The following is a 15517-nucleotide window of genomic DNA, read 5'->3' on the forward strand; positions in this document are numbered from 1 at the left end:
GCGTCCAGGGGGTTGCGCTGGCCGTACTGAATGCTAGCGCCTTCCTGATAGGGGTCCCGGGAGCCCGCTGGTTTCCCACTGGCTTGCCTGCACACAGCCCTGGGGAGCAGCTGTAGGGAGGGGCTGGGTCTTTAAGGGACCCCGTGTGTGTGACCCGATCTGCCTCTGGGAGCACCAGTAGCTGCTGGAGTGACCAGCTGGGCCTCTGGTGGGCAGCCCTGGCCCTGATTTCTGGGCACCCTCTGCTAGAAGGATGGCGTCCCCTCTGTACCTATCCAGGAGAGGGCTGGGCAGGACCCTGAGCTCAGGGCCCTCCCTCCTGGCAGCCAGCCCTTGCGAGCCCACTGGGCCCCCTGGGGTCACTCAGGCGTTCCTCTGAGCGGATCAGCCGGCCACCCCAGCTCCCACTGCCTGGCGAGAGGCTGTCCCCAGCGCCCTGCCCCACTGCCCATGAGCTCCTTCACTGAGACTGTGGCCAAGGTGAGGTGCCACTCCACCACCAATCCAAGGTCAGAAGAACTTTCTAGATAACTCAGCCACTGTTTTGTTCTCAGTCACTGGAGGGAAGATGAGCGATGGAGATAGGGTAGGGGCAGGCATGGCTAAGGGTCTGGGTCAGAGGTCAGGGAGCTGGACCAGCTCCGATGCCCCACATACCCTTCCTTGGCACACGGGCACACCCTCCCCAGGGCACTGACCCATTCACCCCTCCTTGGCACACAGGCACACCCTCCCCAGGACTGGACTCAGAGTCAGGACACCAAGTGAGCAGAGCGGATGGAGCCACGGGGGAACCTTAGGCCAAGAAAGCCTCCAGCTCAGGGCAGACGGGGACAGGATGGGGGAGCCCTCACTGCCCCTGCATGGACAGAGGCCAGCCCGCCAGGACAGAGGCAGTGCTCGTGCACCTCTGCCCCACTCCCTGAGGGGCCCCATCCTGAGCGGTCACCCGCCCGTTAGAGCAGATCCCCGGGGCCGGAGCCGTAGACAGCAGGAGGGTGCCTGCCTGGCGCGCAGCCTGGCTGGCTCCCCACGTACCCCGCATGTCTCCTCTCCCAGTCCGCCGCATCAGAGTCTGGCGAGTGGCTGGTGACCTCACAGTGGAGGTGCTTTCTGGAGAGCAGCTGCCGGGCTGCAAAGGGAGGTGGGCCAGGACTCCGTGTGCATGCGGCCAGCCTCGGTTCAGTCCCAAGCACGCATGTGACCCCCGAGCTCCCCTGGGAGTGACCCTGAGTGCACGGGGTGCCGAGAACCGTGCACGCGCCCGGGTGCTTTCTGACCAAGCTGGGGAGAGTGGGGGAAAGGTCCATGGGGCCATGGGTATGGTTGGGCAACTCCGCTTTCAAAATAAGCAGCTTTTTAAAAGCAAAATCTCAGCGAAAGCTCAGTCTGCTCAGACTCTGGGGAAAAGCCTGGCAGGGCAGAGGCGACACCGCAGGGGAGGGGCTGGCTCACGGGCACCGCGACATCTGCCCGGATCCCAGTGCCACTCGCTTCCAACCAGTCCGGGCGACGGGGGATGACACGGTGTCCCTCACCAGTATGGGTGACGGGGGATGACACGGTGTCCCTCACCAGTACAGGTGACAGGAGATGACATAGTGTCCCTCACCAGTACAGGAGACAGGGGATGACACAGTGTCCCTCACCAGTACAGGAGACAGGGGATGACACGGTGTCCCTCAGTACAGGAGACGGGAGATGACATGGTGTCCCTCACGAGTATGGGTGACGGGAGATGACACGGTGTCCCTCACCAGTATGGGTGACGGGAGATGACACGGTGTCCCTCACCAGTATGGGTGATGGGGGATGACATAGTGTCCCTCACCAGTACAGGAGACAGGGGATGACACGGTGTCCCTCACCAGTATGGGTGACGGGAGATGACACGGTGTCCCTGACCAGTATGGGTGACGGGGGATGACACGGTGTCCCTCACCAGTACAGGCGACAGGAGATGACATAGTGTCCCTCACCAGTACAGGAGACAGGGGATGACACAGTGTCCCTCACCAGTACAGGAGACAGGGGATGACATGGTGTCCCTCACGAGTATGGGTGACGGGAGATGACACGGTGTCCCTCACCAGTATGGGTGACGGGGGATGACACGGTGTCCCTCACCAGTATGGGTGATGGGGGATGACATAGTGTCCCTCACCAGTACAGGAGACAGGGGATGACACGGTGTCCCTCACCAGTATGGGTGACGGGGGATGATGCGGTGTCCCTCACCAGTACAGGTGACGGGAGATGACGCAGTGTCCCTCGCCAGTACAGGCGACGGGAGATGACACAGTGTCCCTCACCAGTACAGGAGACAGGGGATGACACGGTGTCCCTCACGAGTATGGGTGACGGGAGATGACACGGTGTCCCTCACCAGTATGGGTGACGGGGGATGACACGGTGTCCCTCACCAGTATGGGTGATGGGGGATGACATAGTGTCCCTCACCAGTACAGGAGACGGGAGATGACACGGTGTCCCTCACCAGTATGGGTGACGGGGGATGATGCGGTGTCCCTCACCAGTACAGGTGATGGGAGATGACACGGTGTCCCTGACCAGTATGGGTGATGGGGGATGACGCAGTGTCCCTCACCAGTACAGGCAACGGGAGATGACACAGTGTCCCTCACCAGTACAGGAGACAGGGGATGACACGGTGTCCCTCATGAGTATGGGTGACGGGAGATGACACGGTGTCCCTCACCAGTATGGGTGACGGGGGATGACACGGTGTCCCTCACCAGTATGGGTGACGGGGGATGACACGGTGTCCCTCACCAGAATGGGTGATAGGGGATAACACAGTGTCCCTCACCAGTCCAAGACAACAGGGAATGACACGGTGTCTCTCACCAGTACAGGTGACGAGAGCACGACATGGTGTCCCACGACCTGGAATGATGACCAGGTGCCAAGAGGACCAGCCCAGGGTCTGTGATATTGACGCGGGACGGATGGCGTCCCGGGCCCTTACCCAAGCGCTCCAAGAATCCAAGATTTTCTAAAGTAAATGAGAAAGCAGGGAGTAGCTGGGACACACGAAGAGGGGTCTCACCCCAGCACCTAAAGCAGGGGGACTCCAGCAGGGAGGGGGCTGTAAGGACCCGTCCATCAGAGCCTGCCTGTGTCCTGGCTGGGGAGGCCTATGAGACTGGTCATGGGACTGAGGTCATGACCAGAGACCCTGGAAGAGCCGAGGACCTGAATCTGCAGGGGAGAGGGGCTGAGGGGAGAGAGGCTGAGGAAAGAGGGGCTGAGGGGGATGCTGAGGAGAGAAGGGCTAAGGGGAGAGGGACTGAGAGGAGAAGGGCTGAGGGGAGAAGGGCTGAGGGGAGAAAGGCTGAGGGGAGAGGGGCTGAGGGGAGAAGGGCTGAGGGGAGAAGGGCTGAGGGGAGAGGGGCTGAGGGGAGAAGGGCTGAGGGGAGAAGGGCTGAGGGGAGAGGGGCTGAGGGGAGAAGGGCTGAGGGGAGAGAGGCTGAGGGGAGAAGGGCTGAGGGGAGAGTAGACTGAGGGAAGAGGGGCTGAGGGGGATGCTGAGGGGAGAGGGCCTGAGGGGAGAGGGGCTGAGGGGAGAGGGGCTGAGGGGAGAAGGGCTGAGGGGAGAAGGGCTGAGGGGAGAGGGCCTGAGGGGAGAGGGGCTGAGGGGAGAGGGCCTGAGGGGAGAAGGGCTGAGGGGAGAAGGGCTGAGGGGAGAGGGACTGAGGGGAGAGGGGCTGAGGGGAGAGGGGCTGAGGGGAGAAGGGCTGAGGGGACTCCGTGGGCAGGATGCTGAATGAGTCTCTTGTCCCAACTGCTTGGCTCTCGGTTCCCCCGCCAACCCCCAGCACTTATCCTTGCAAAACTGAAAGAGGAAGATCAGCCAGGAAACTTTGTTCTGGAAAATTCCTTGCCAAGGCTGGAAAAGCAGGATTTGGGTGGGGGGGGGGTGCCCGCTGCAGTGCGAGGGCCAGCGCCCTGGAGAGCAGAGCCAGAGGCGCCGCCATGGACAGAGACGCACCCTCAGCTCTGGAACAGCCATCCCAGGCCCTGTGTCCTCGGGTCATGGCCGTTGGGGACCCCCTCCTTCCCTCCTCCCTGAGCCACCCAGGACGGGCTCTGGGGGAGCGGGCCCATCCCCCACCCCCCAGAGCAGCTGGGATTGGTCCTGAGGGGCCTGGGGCACCACTGATGCCGGCTTCTGAGGCTCAGAGCTGGCCCAAGTGCCCACAGGTGTGAGTCCAGGGACACGTGCAGGGGAGCGAGACCCCCCCTTTTCCGGATGCAGCATACAAGAGGGAGGAGGGCCTCCCTCCAGGGCCACTGAGTCCTGCACCCCTGCCTGCAAACATGCCTGTGTCCCACGAAGCCACACGTGAACCTTGGGCAGCCCTCAGTCCAACCAGCAGCGTGGCCACGAGACAAGTGTCCCAGAGCTCTTCTCGTGCCTCCGTCGAAGCAGAGGCAAAGAGGGGTGGTTCCAAGTCCCCAGCCACCCGCCATGGCCCCCTCCACGTCCAGCTGGCCCTTCCTTCGGGCCCTGAGCACTCATGTCTGAGGGTGGGCAGCAGGGGCCTCGTGGGGGTCTATCTGTGTGTGTCTGTGTGTCTGTGTGTCTCTGTGTGTGACTCTGTATGTCTGTGTGTGTCTGTGTGTATCTCTGTGTGTCTGTGAGTATCTGATTGTATTTGTTTTCGCTTGTCTCCACATGTCTGTATGTCTGTGTGTGTCTGTGTGTCTGTGTATCTCTGTGTGTGACTCTATGTCTGGTGTGTCTGTGTGTATCTCTGTGTGTCTGTATCTGTTTTCGCTTGTCTCCACATGTCTGTATGTCTGTGTGTGTCTGTGTTTGCATCGAAGTGTCTGTATGTGTCTGTGTGTCTATGCCCGTGTGTCTGTCTGTGTGTATGGTGCTAGATCTCTAACCACCCGCAATCTCTACCCAGAGCAGGAGTGACACATTTCTGGACCAGCCCTGGGCAAGCACAGCTCCAGGGAGACTGAGGGGGTGCGGGCAAAGGATTATCACAGCCACCAGCTGCGAACTCCGCCAGGAAAGCCCACCTGGAGGGAACGTTCCCACCGGGAGTGAACACTGCTTGGGGTTCCCTTCTCGTGCCCCGTTCTCACCCTTACCCAAGGTGCCTGAGCACATTCACCGGGCGACTCGGAAGACGCATCACTCTGGTCTTTGTCTTGGGGAAGACCCAGCATGTCACTCAGTCACCGAGTCAGGGCACACTGACCCCTGTGCCATCTCTCTCTCATTCCAAATCAAAGCAAAGGGCCCGAGAGAGAGAACAGCAGAGAGGAAGCCTGCCTTGCCCACACCCGACCCAGGTTCGATCGCCAGCACCCCAGAGCACCCCAGTCACCCATCCTGAGCACCGGCAGGTGTGGCCCAAACACAAGTCAGCCAATTAGTCTTGGAGCTGTCTTCCCTGCTCCCCTCTGGGCAAGGCGCTGCCTCCCTGCACCTCAGCTGGGTTAGGAAGCTATTTCTGGAGCGCCGGTAAACACGGGGTTCCTGCTCCAACTCTCCTCCCAGTGACCCAGAGGCTCCCCCGCCCCCCAACCCGCTTCAAAACAGCCACACGGAGAAGCCAGGTTTCCAGAATGTGACTAATTTAAGGTTCCTGCAACCTCACCCCTCCCCACCCGCCGTCCACCCTCCCTCCGTGGCCAGCCTCTCAGCCCAGACACCCCCATGCCGCTGAGCGGCAAAGGATTCGGGGAATTCGCAGACATGACAGAAACTTCATGAAAACAGGGAGTGTGGCGGGCCGTGCCTCCCGCCTGGATCCCTCGGAGCTTGGCCCTCGGAGCTCAGAGGCTGGGAATCCGCCCGGGCCCACACTTCCCGGGTGCCAACATTTTTAGAATGATTCAAAGATTTCCACATTGTCATCTCTCCCTAGACCTCAGCAAACACCCCCTTCCTCCGTGACCCTTGGCCCCGCCCCACCTGCACCCCATCAGCGGGCAGGGCAGGGTCACCCCAGGGCAGGACAGCTGGAAATGCAGATTCAACTCCAGGGACAGGGGGCTGGAGCGATAGCACAACCGAGAGGGTGTTTGCCTTGCACACGGCCGACCCGGGTTCGATTCCCAGCATCCCATATGGTCCCCTGAGCACCGCCAGGGTGATTCCTGAGTGCAGAGCCAGGAGTAACCCTGCACCTCTGGGTGTGACCCAAAAAGAAAAAAAAAACAAAAAACTCCAGGGACAAGTGGCTGCACTTGGAAGGCCCCTCTCGCTCAAGCCCAGCCCTGTCTGCTGGGGGAGCCATAGAGGGGAGACCAAGAGAACTGAAAGCTCTTGCTCAGGGGACCGCCCCCCCTCATTCAGTTGTACTTCCTGGAGCGGGGAGAGGGACCCCCAGGGCCTCTGGGCCCTGGAGTGTCAGGATGTTTCCTGCACTTGGTGGTTGGGGGTTCCATACTGGCAGGCAGTAGCGGGGGTGGGGGAAGACCCTCAGGGTGCAGGAGGTGGCAGCCCCTAGAGCGTCCCCCAGTGCATTGGGGGTCGGGGTGAGGGTTCTGCTCTCCGTCACCCCTTCAGCTTCATAGACACAGGCCGGCAGGCTCAGAGCTCAGGGAGCTTCTTCAGGCCACATAGACGGGGCAGAAGAGACAGGACAGGCGCTAAGGAGGTGGCCTCGCATGTGGTCAATCCAGGTTCGATTCCCGGCACCCCACAGGGTCCCCTGAGCACCGCCGGGGATGATTCCTGAGCCAGGAGTAACCTCTGAGCATCGCCGGGTGTGGCTCAAGCAACAAACAAACAAAAGGGAAAGGTCACAGAGTTTGAGTGGGGGTGCAGGCATCTGAATCCACGCCCAGCAGCCCCCGCACATTGCTGGGGGGTCCCCTCATTCATGCCTGGCTGCTCAGACACGGGCTGCAGGAAGCGCCAGCTCCCACAGGCCCAGTGCAGCGGGGAGGCTGGGGAAGGGAGAGCCCCTCCCAGCCTCCCAGACCTGGCCCCAGGCCGTTTACGCCCCAGAGCCCCAGGGCATCAGCTCCTCCTAGCCCAGACCTGCTGGGGAGAAGGGAGGAAACGCCTCTTCTCATGCTCACAGCCTTGGTGGGGCTGCAGAGGACAGCAGACAGCGACCAAGCCACAGGGCGCAGGACAGGACGGGGCTATCAGATGGCCTCTCGGTAGTCACAACGGGCGGGGGCAGGCCCGTGCAGCCTCGGGCAAATTCCTGGGGAGGGGAACAGTGCTCAGCTGCTGTTTCCCATCTGATAAGGCACCTCACCAGGTCTGCTTGGACACCCAAGGAGGGCCACTGTGTCCTCTCCCGACCCTCGGGGATGCTAGGCCGAGTGCCACTGGGCTTTCCTGATTGATCTAGCCGGACAGTGGGCTTCCGGCCTCCCACACTGAGGACTCGGCCCACTCCTCCCCGGACTTGTGCTCAGCCAGGAGGGCCGAAAGCGCTCAGTCCAGCTTCTCTCTCCTGTGGCCCCCGGCTCACACGGCAAGAAAGCTGGTGAGAGGTGGCCACTGTGACCACGTGTTGACCTCAAAGTCAAGTCGACGGTCACGGCAAGTGGGAGAGCACCTTCCACAGGGGCATGGGTCAGGGCTGCCCCAGGGGCCAAGGGCTGCACCCTGCTGGGAAATCTAGCTGCAGGGGAGCTGCGAGGGGGGCCGCCCAACACCCCTCCGGGTAGCAGTGCCGTCTACACACATCGGCCACAGAGCCCGCCAGCCCTGTTCATCCTTCGGCACTGTCTGTCACCCCTAAGGTAACCAACCCATGAAACCAGCGGAGGCTGAGAAGGGGAGGCTGGGAGTTGGCCGGTGCGTGCTGCGCCTTGTCCTCACCACCGTCCCTTGCGAGGACCGTCCCACAGAGGAAGAGCTCCATAAACATGCCGGGCCTCTCCGCAACTGGCCGGAAGCCATCTCTGTTCTACGCAGCTGTGCCCACAGGCAGCTCTAGACTCGTGCTCTCGGGAGAGGCTTCGAATGTCTGGGCTGAGCGCCAGGTCCCCGAGCCTGCCAGGGTCAAATGCACACTTCTTCCCTCGGCCCTGGTGGGTTTCCGGTCCTTTCACTTGCTGACTCCCTCTCGAAGTCAACTTCAGGCGCTTCAGGAAAAGGGGCTGCGGCCAGGGTCTGAATTCATGGGGTGGAGGCGGGAGGGGCGTCCTCGATCACAGTAGCGGTCTGGACCACAAACAGGAGCCAGGTGGCCCTTACGGTTCTGGGAGTTTGCTGACAGGAGGTGCAGTGGCTGGGGTGGGCAGACATGGCCCCCACATACCTGCTGTGGCCGGGGTGGGCAGCTGTGGCCCCCACGCACCTGCTGTGGCCGGTGTGGGCACTGTGGCCCCCACATACCTGCTGTGGCTGGGGTGGGCAGCTGTGACCCCCACGCACCTGCTGTGGCCGGGGTGGGCAGCTGTGGCTTGTACCTACCATCAGGTGTCTGTTTGCAGTTTTCCACGGAACTCTGAGTACATGACCACAGGCCTGGCTCATCACCTGCCAAGCAGGGAGAAGCATGGCAGGGCATTTACCCTTCGTACTCAGGGCGCCGCCCTCGCTTATGCAACCCGCCCCGTTTCTGGAAGAGAATCCTTCCCGGGCGGGGCTGCATTCCACAGCCACCTGCGACCCACGCCCCTGGGTGCTCCTTAAAAGCACGGTGTCTCCAGCGCCTTTCCCGGAGAAGGCTGCTGGCCAGGGGAAAGGACAGCGAGAGGCTGCGGGGGTGGACACGGCCGGAGCGTGATCGGGGCGCTCCCGCACAGCCCCAGGAAAGGCCACACAAAAGCAGCAAGCCGGCATGGGGCGGGGCGGGGCGGGGCGTATCGGTTGTGCAGCCAATCAGTGCACCACAAAGGCTCTCCCAGCTGACCTCTCCAGCTCCCCCTCTAGCGCCCAGCTGACCTCTCCAGCTCCCCCTCTAGCGCCCAGCTCGTCCCCACGGCGATAGCAGGTCCGGCTTCTGGCCCTGCCTCCACCCCACAGGTGCCCAGGTACTGGGAGAGCCCTGCAGTGGGACCGGGTCTGTCCACCCTGCTGACCCCACTCCAAACGGGGGTGCTGGGACTCAGGGACAAGGTGGGCTGCCTGCTGGCTGGGCTGCCGCTGAGTGGCTGCAGGGGTGGAGGGAAGGGACCCTCCCAAGGATGGGCGGCGCCTGAGCGTAGATGGCCCCGCGGTGCACCCTTTGCCTTAAAGATGACCACTGGTGATCCTCAGAGGAGCCCGTGTGCACTAGGGCCCGACTGGGAGACGCAGGGAGAACAGCAGCCGGTTCTGGTCCGGTCCAGAATGGATAAAGCCCTGAGACTGTCTCGGCTTTCTCGGTGCTGGACACCCGCTCTCCTGCGCGCTGTCACTGCAAGGGGACTTAGACACCACACAGACTCCACAGTCACACACGCAGTCATACACCACACACACAGACCCCACACAGTCGCACACATACACACGTAGTCACACACACAATGGACACCCGCTCTCCTGCGCACTGTCACTGCAAGGGGACTTAGCATCCCTCTGAGTTCTGTTTCCTGATTGGTACCAGGAATCAAAGGTTCGAGGTGCTGCCTTTGTTTGTTTGTTTGGGGGCCACACCTGGCAGTGCTCAGGGCTGACTCCGGGCTTGTCCTCAGGGCTCATTTCTGGCAGGGCTGGGGGGGCCATACGGGATGCCGGGGATCAAACAAAGTCGCATGCAGACAAATGCCCTGGCCGCTGTCTGTGGCTCCGGCCCGTGGCCCCTGGCCTGGGGCTCCTGGAGCTCCTAGAGGGAGCACCTGCCTGGCACATGTGCTGGACCCAGCCTCGCCCTAATGGTCCTCAGCTCCAGTGAGGCCCGAGCACTGCGGCCGAGGTGCTACCTGCGGGCACCATGAGTGTGAGGGAGGGGAGCGCAGAGAGCCGGCGGAGGGAGAGGAGGAGCCGGGACGGCGCAGTGAGGGTCTGAGTGGAGCAGGGAGCTGAGACGCTTGGAGGCAACAGAGAGCACGGGGAAACCACTGTGGTCGCCACTCTACACACCCCGCACCCCGACACCCACCCCACACAGTCACACACACAGCCATGCACACACAGACCCCGTGCACAACCACACACACACACAGCCAAACACAACCCCCCACCACAGACTCCACAGTCACACACACACAGCCATACACCACGCAGTCACACACAGTCACACATACAAACACAGGCACACTGACACACAGTCACACACACACACACACACACACACACACACACACACACACACACACACCCGCCCCTGAGCTGCTGCTGGACCATCGCTAAGAGGTGATCCAAGTGCCTTAAAGGGCCGGCAGGCAAGTCCCACCACGAGAGAGCAGCTCGGAGGGAGAAGGGGCAACGCCTCCCCTGTCCTGTTCCAGACGGCCGAGAGGGAGGGCGTCAGGGCAGAGCAGCTGCCTCGCACACACAGGGCCCCGGGTTCAAGGCCAGCACTGCATAAGTAAGTACCATGGCCGGAAGGAGGATCCTCCAGCCACACTCAAAGCGCCGCCAAGTCCCCCGCCAGGACCCCCCACGGCACAGGAACCACTTGGGGTGGGCTGGGTGCCTCCCCGGAGACGGCTGGGACCACAGGACGGAGGCGAGCAGTGGGGAAAGCGGCAGGGAGGCCGAGAAGCCCCCGCCCTGCTGTGCGCACCGGGCACAGGCTCGTGTGGTGTGGGCCCCACAGGCTCGGTGCTCTCCTGCCGCACTCCAGGTGTGTGTGAGCCCCGACAGGGGTGGGGCCAGGACATGCAGGAATTCCACACCAAGGAGTGTCCCTGTGGGCCGGTGGGCCAGTGTCCAGCTAGAGGACCATGGCCTGGGTGAGCACTGAGCCTGAGGAGCAACGCGGGGTCCTGGCAGCCTCTGCAGGGGAGGAGCAGAAGGGTGCAGGAGACCAGATGCTCGGGAACTTAGTGTCCTAAAGTCGGGCAGGGCAGGGGCGGCTCCCCGGAGTGGGGGTCTGTCACTGCCTCTGACGGGGGTGAAAGCCACGCCCCCGGCCCGAGGTGCTCCCCGACAGAACGCCCCCCGCCCCCGAGAGGTCCTCAAAGGCTTCTTTTGCTCACGGGAGCAGCCCTCGGGGACATGGTCACCCACCGCCCTGGGGCCGTGACAGACCCAGGCTTCTCCCCGGCCTCGAGGAGGCAGGCCCGATCTCTGTTGCGGTGAGTCTTTATCCCGTGGAGCAAATGAAGTCACTGGGCCTTTTGCAAGCGACAGCCCTGCACCCTGAGGACCGACCGTCAGCACTGCCCCTCAGCCTCCCCCTGGCCCGCCACTCCGAGCAGGACTGCTGGACATAACACACCCATGCCCACACCACGGTCACCCTCTGAGACAGACCCCGGGCAGCACAATCTCCCCCAAGGCCCCAGCCCCTAACTCGGGGCTGGGCAGTACAGCAGGGAGGGCACCTGTCTGGCACTCAGCCACCCCAGGGTTGATCCTGGCATCCTGTAGAATGTTCTGGGCCCCATCAGGAGTGATCCCTGAGCACGGAGCCAGGAGTAGGCACGAAGCACAGCCAGGGGTGGCCCAAACACAAATAACCCACCAATTCTGGGCAGGGGGAGAGCTCAAAGCGTTCGTGTGCGAGGCCGCGAGTTGGATGCCCAGTGCCTAGCGCCCCTCCCCCTCCCGCCGAGCCCGGGGTGGCCCGGCTGTCCCCAGCACCTCTGGCTGAGCACCATCGCATCCCCAAGCCTGCACGCTGAACACCGGGAATGGCTGGCCGGGCGTCTCTGGTCCCCAGGCCCCTGGGCGTCAGCTGGGAGCCCACCCCCCAAGCCCACACCAGCCGCTCCAGTTCTGACTGGCGCCTCCCGCCTTGAGCCCCTGGCCTGCCCTCTGCCGAGGCCAGCGCTCTCTATCTCCTGCTCCACACTTCCTGACGTTCCCAGCTGCCACCAGCCCTCTGGGGCCTGCGGCTGCAGCAGAGCAAAGGGCTGCAGGGACGGGTCCTCCCAAGCCGCCCCGGGGTGCTCTGTGAGTGACTCGCGTGGGCTTCGCAGGGTGAGGCCACGGTCAGGGGGCGGCCTCTGCTCGCCTGGACTCACAGCAGAGGGCAGGAGCGCCCTCCCGGGCCGCGGCCACTGTCCATGCGTCCCGCACTCGGGGCGGCAGGCAAACCCGTCCCAGTGGCCAGCGCGCCTGCGCCCCCGCCCCTCTCAGGCTTCTCTGCGGTGCCCGGGCGCAGGGCCTGGAGACTCCCGTAGGCCTCCCGCCTGCAGCCGTGCGCAACCCTGCCGGCTGCGGGCTGCCTTGGCGCACGGCTCAGGTCGGCAGAAGCCACGGGTCTCGGGACCACTGCAGACCCACGTGGGGAACCCAGGGCAGCCCAGGAGCACGGCCGCGGGCCGGGGGGGTGGGGGGCTGTGCAGGGCTGGGTCAGGAAGCTCCGTGCGGTCTGCTCTCACCCCTGAGGGGCGGAGATCCTGCCAGCCCCCTCCGCACCCCACTTTCCCGTGCCGAGCTCAGGAACCCCCTCCGGCAGGTAGGGCTCGCCGGCCTTGGTGGTCGGAGCCGGTTCTTCCCCAGGAAGGGCACCGGGCGCTGGTCCGGGGGCTGCTGGCCGAGCTACGGACAGACCCGGAAAGCTGGCAGGAGGGCCATGGCTCGGCCTGGCTCCCGGCCTGCAGCCACTCGGGAAAGTACTCGAGTGGTGGCCCTTACCCCCCGCCCGGGCCAGCACTTCCTCTCTCTCCTCCAGGGCCCCCCCCCAGCCTCCTCTGCTCCAGCAACCCCCCGCCCCCACGCTGTCGCTCACTCCACATCCAGCGCTGGTCTCTGGAGGGAGGGGCTTGGTCTATGACATAATGACACCCTCCGAGGCCTCGCCACAGAAGGGCCGCCCACGCCATCCTCCTGCCCCATCCCAGCAAGCAGCCCCTCAGGCCCCGACACACGCAGTCTCTGTGCTCCAGGACCTTTGCACCTCCACGACCCCTGAGAGAGCATATAGCCCTCTTGCTGGGCCTCATCCCCGCCCACTGACCTGTCCGACAGAGGGCAAGTGCCACTAGGTGCCACCCGGACCAACCGCAGCCTCACTGTCCATTCCGTGCCTGCGCTGGGCCCTGCCTGGTGACAGGCTGTGAGGCCTCAGCTCCGCAGGACCACCTGGACCCTCCCAGCGCCCCTCTCACCGGCGGAGCAAGGGCATCTGGAGGCCCGGGGCACAGCGGAGGGGTGGATGAAGAGATGGTGGGCAGGTGATGGGCTGGATGGGCGGCCGGTTGGCAGGTCGATGGGAAGACGAATGAGAGGACATGAGGCAGGATGAATGAGGGTGGGACAGGGGGAGGGGACGGACGGATGCCGTGACATGCAGTCACTCCAACCCGACTGCTCTAGGGCCAACGGACCTGGACTGGCTACTTCTGACCACCAGCTCCACCCTCAGGATTAGGGTCCACAGGTGTAGACCCCAAGGGCCCCCGGTCATCTGGCCACCAAAAGCCAGTGCCTTAAGGTCAGAGGGAGGTAGAGGCCTGAGCGGGGAGGGGTCCTTCCGAGTCTCTGCAGGCTTCCAGGGCAGGCGGGGTCCCTGGCTTCCAGCTTCAGGCCGTGCTGCTCCTGCACTCACACGCCTCCAGACACCCCTTCTCAGCATTCCCAGGCACGGGCACCTGTGCTTCCTGCCAGGCTGGCAAGCTGGCGCGCCCCGGACAGACAGTGTGGGCCGGAGACCCTCCTGACAGGGGCACAGAGCAGCCTCCCCTCCTGGCCTTACTCTAAGGCGGTCTGAGCGCCTGACATCTGGGAGGAAGCACCCGCAAGCACCCCCATCTGGGGTGTCCCGAGACGTGGGGCTGTGCCCTCACATGGAGCTCCTAGGACCCCTCAGCTCCAGGAACCCCCAGCAAGGCCAGGGCCCCGGCCAGGGCAGACGCAGGGCGTGTGGTCCTGGGGCGGCCTCCAGAAGGCCCAGCCCGCGGGGAGCCCTGGGACCAGAGCTTCCAGGCTGCTCCTAGGAGGGCTCAGTTGCTGCAGGGGCGGCAGGATGGGCAAAAGAGCAGCCCCTGGGTAGGAGGGGCGGGAGGACCAGAGCGACGCGGCCACAACAGTCTGCAGGCTCCTGTTCCAAGCCTCCCCGTCCTCCTGGGGAGCCCCGACCTCCCCCCTGCTGACCGGAAGGGACAAAGGTTGGGCGCAGCGGGCACCAGCCTTACCTGTGCCCTTAGCTGCCCGACACTGAATCACCCGAGCCCCGCCTGCCCGCCCCGCCCGTCCCCCAGGCCAGCTTCCGGGTCCCCCTGGCCGGGGCCGGGGCCTGGCGCGGGTCCGCGGGGTCCACGCGGGAGGGAGGGAGGGCAGTGGCTGGCACTTGCCGCGCCCACGGCCGGCCGGCGGGCGGGTCCGCCCGGCCCCAGAATCGCGAGAATAAAGGGAAGAAACGAGTGACAGCGGGAGAGAAAGTGAAACCGCGCGTCCCCGCAGGCTGCGCCCCTTCCGCCCCGCGCGCCTCGGGGACCCCCGGCCGGCTGGCGAGGGCGCGACCCTGCCCCGGGGACCCCCGGCCGGCTGGCGAGGGCGCGACCCTGCCCCGGGGACCCCCGGCCGGCGAGGGCGCGATCCTGTCCCGGGGACCCCCGGCCGGCCGGCGAGGCCTGACCCTGCCCGCGGACCCGCGCCGGGTGGGCGTCCGGGAAGGGCCCGCGGGGCTGCGCCCAGGAGGAACTGAGGCTCGGAGGGGACGCGGCGGGACACCCCCGGGACCCCAGTCCGCGCGCGGGACCGGGGACGGCGGGGGGGATGGGGGGGCCCGGCAAGTGTGCGGGCCGGAAGGGGGTGGGTGGACACAGCAGGGGGCGGGGCGGGCGCCCTGCCGAGCCCCTCTCCCGCCCCCTCCCCGCGCCCCCGGACTCGGCGGCGCCCCCGCGCGCCCGCGCGCCCGCGCCCCGCCCCGCCCGTGCCCCGCCTACCTCTCCGGAAGGACATCACTGAGGGGGCCCCAGGGCGCCCGGGACCCCGAGCCGCAGACGGCGTCCAGCCAGCACCCGGCGCCTGAGGCCGCGGCAGGCGGGGACGCGATGGAGTTGGGCAAAGGCGGTGCCGTGGGGCGGGGCAGGGCGGGGCGGGGCGGGACCCAGGCTCACCCTGCACCCAGCACCCTGCGCCCCGCTCACACAGCGCCCGAGCATCCTGTGCCCCGCTCACCCTGCGCCCAGCTCACCCCGTGCCCCCTGCCCCCCAGCACCCTGCGCCCCGCTCACACAGCGCCCGAGCATCCTGTGCCCTGCTCACCCTGCGCCCAGCTCACCCCGTGCCCCCTGCCCCCCCAGCACCCTGCGCCCCACGCACCCTGCGCCCAGTTCACCCTGTGCCCCCTGTGCCCCGCTCACCCTGCGCCCAGCTCACCCCCTGCCCCCTGCCCCCCCAGCACCCTGCGCCCCGCTCACCCTGCGGCCCCCACACCCCAAGCACCTGCGTCTTGCTCACCCTGCACCCCGCTCACCCCGCACCCTACGTCCCGCTCACCTGGAGCCTCACTCACCCTGCACT

The 15517-nt window shown here is 65.1% G+C and overlaps 1 protein-coding gene across 1 annotated transcript in view; it reads right to left on the minus strand.

The window, feature by feature from the left end:
• Positions 1 to 15055, minus strand: part of PFKFB3 (6-phosphofructo-2-kinase/fructose-2,6-biphosphatase 3) — a 34808-nt gene extending 19753 nt beyond the window's left edge. Inside the window, exon 1 of the transcript XR_008631410.1 lies at positions 14938 to 15055. The gene's annotated coding sequence lies outside the window, so the exon portion shown is untranslated. The remainder of the gene's footprint in view (positions 1 to 14937) is intronic.
• Positions 15056 to 15517: the final 462 nt, after the last annotated feature.

This window comes from Sorex araneus, chromosome 9, assembly GCF_027595985.1.
Source record: "Sorex araneus isolate mSorAra2 chromosome 9, mSorAra2.pri, whole genome shotgun sequence".
NCBI lineage: Eukaryota > Metazoa > Chordata > Mammalia > Eulipotyphla > Soricidae > Sorex > Sorex araneus.